At 45.1% G+C, this 2,500-nt stretch overlaps 1 protein-coding gene across 1 annotated transcript in view; it reads left to right on the top strand.

Annotated features, from left to right (window-relative positions):
* Nucleotides 1-2,500, top strand: part of LOC143299657 (glutathione S-transferase-like) — an 11,846-nt gene that overhangs the window by 635 nt on the left and 8,711 nt on the right. The window lies entirely within an intron of this gene.

Genomic DNA, 2,500 nt, shown 5'->3' with positions numbered 1-2,500 from the left:
TAGAATGTATGCACACTCGATCCATAAGGATTTAATCAGCACACGCTCGTGTATGTGTGTGTGTGTGTGTTTTAAAAGCGAGTGAACTCAGAAAGTTTGATGTACATCAGCCTTGGGCAACAATACAATGGGAAGGGGTGGGTCGGTGGGGGTTCAAAGCGAGAGAGGGAGATAGGGAGAGAGAGAGAGATAGGGAGAGAGAGAGAGATAGGGAGAGAGAGGGAGATAGGAGGAGAGAGAGATAGGGGGAGAGAGAGAGAGATAGGGAGAGAGAGGGAGATAGGGGGAGAGAGAGATAGGGATAGGGAGAGAGAGGGAGATAGGGAGAGAGAGATAGGGTGAGAGGGAGATAGGGAGAGAGATAGGGGGAGAGAGAGAGAGAGAGAGATAGGGAGAGAGAGGGAGATAGGTGGAGAGAGAGATAGGGGGAGAGTGGGAGAGAGAGAGATAGGGAGAGAGAGATAGGAAGAAGGTAAGGGTGAGGTATGGATGGTCAGTTTAGGATTCATTCTGGGTTCACGCTCTATCTGACTCAAGGGCACGCAATGTTTTATATAAAAAAAAATGATCCATTCTATTATGAAGAGGTCGTTCTAAAAGGCGCCTATATAGTTCTAAGTGCACTGCGAGTACGCTGTGTAAATTAATGTCGGAAAAAAAAAATCGGATATAAAAGAATTATTGGTGAGAAACCTTTTTCTTATAAAAAAAAACAAAAAACAAACAAAAACAACCAACTTTCATACCAACATTTGGTCATGTTGATGTTATCCAAAATATTCATTTCAGATGGAGATTTTTTTTAAAGAAATGCTAGGTACATTGAAAATTTTGTAAACTGATTAATACTTTTTGATATTCAAAAGAACATGTTGAGTTAGCTTGTGATCTGTTCACTATCTACACTAAGTAGAACACTAGCCGCCGTGGCGAAGTGGTTAGACTGGGAGTACGCCGCGCGTTCGAATTCCAGTAAGAGGGGATTTTTTCCCGGCCCATGGTCGCCGGGGTCCAACCCAGTGATGTTTGTCCTTCGGATTTGAAAATGACCATGGCTTCCAAAAGAGTGGAGTGATGGCCAAGAGGTACCGCGTCCGCATAGGAAGCGAGAGAATCTGAGCGCGCTGGTTCGAATCGAATCACGGCTCAGCTGCCGATATTTTCTACCCCTCCACTAGGAGTGGTGGTCTGGACGCTAGTCATTCGAATAAGGCGTTAAACCGAGGTCCCGTGTGCAGCATGCAGTTAGCGCACGTAAAAGAACCCACGGCAACAAAAGGATTGTTCCTGGCAAAATTCTGTAGAAAAATCCACTTCAGTAGGAAAAACAAATAAAACTGCACGCAGGAGGGAAAAAAAAGGGTGGCGCTGTAGTGTAGCGACGCGCTCTCACTGGGGAGAGCATCCCGAATTTCACACAGAGAAATCTGTTGTGATAAAAAAGAAATAGAAATATAAATACAACAAATAAATACAAAATGAGATGCAAGGTGGGTGGCTGTGGGTCCGGAGGTGACTGATGAGGCTCAAGTGGGAAGACTGGGACCACACAGTCGAGGGTCGTCCACTTCACGGATGCTTTTTTTGGGGGGTGTTGGTCACGTTTCTTTGAAAAGCAGTTGATTGATTGATCACTTTCTTGACCAAATCATCGCGTTTTGAAACGAGTTATGGAGAAGGGGCGTAGCAATTTCGTTTTTGGCCTCAAAACAATCATAGAGAGATTCTAGCTTGCTTCCCATGTGTTTCTCTTGTCTCGCTTTGTCCGTCCCGCTCTGTCTCTCCGTCTCTCTGCCTCTGTCTCTTTCCCTGTCTCTGTCTCTGTCTGGCTGTCTGTCTCTGTCTGTCTGTCTGTCTCTCTCTCTCTCTCTCTCTCTCTCTCTCTCTCTCTCTCAGTGTTCAGTGTTCACTCACACCCAAACAATCCCAAACATTCGCACTCACGCATGTACACACACACACATACATCCATCCCACACCCACACACATAGATAGACAGACAGACAGATAGATATAGAGGTAGAGAGACAGACAGACACACAGACAGATAGAGAGATAGTTGAAATGTCCTGTTTGAATTTTAAAATCAAATGGCCTGTTCATTCTGCGAGAACTCTAACGAACAGCGTTTCCTTTCGATCTTCGAACATTTCGAACTGAATAATGATAATAATAATAATAATAATGGTATTTATATAGCGCTGAATCATGTGCAGGGACAAATCAAAGCGCTTTCGCACCAGTCGTTCACACGCATGCATAACTCTAAAACTGAAGAAACTGAAGACAAGGAAGGGCAGGCAAGGTAGGCTATTTTGGGAAGTGGTGGGTTTTAAGGCCAGAGCAGTGCGTGGAGACTTGACGAAGCGAAAGAGGAAGTTCATTCCAATCGCAAGGTCCAGAGACCGAGAAAGAACGGCGGCCAACAGTCGAGAGTTTGAATCTGGGTATACGTAAACAGAGTGGATCCGAAGCCGATCGTTGTGAGCGAGATGGAGTG

The sequence above is a fragment of the Babylonia areolata genome, chromosome 25, assembly GCF_041734735.1.
Source record: "Babylonia areolata isolate BAREFJ2019XMU chromosome 25, ASM4173473v1, whole genome shotgun sequence".
Taxonomy (NCBI): Eukaryota; Metazoa; Mollusca; class Gastropoda; order Neogastropoda; family Buccinidae; genus Babylonia; species Babylonia areolata.
This window is presented reverse-complemented; position numbering and strand designations above follow the sequence as displayed.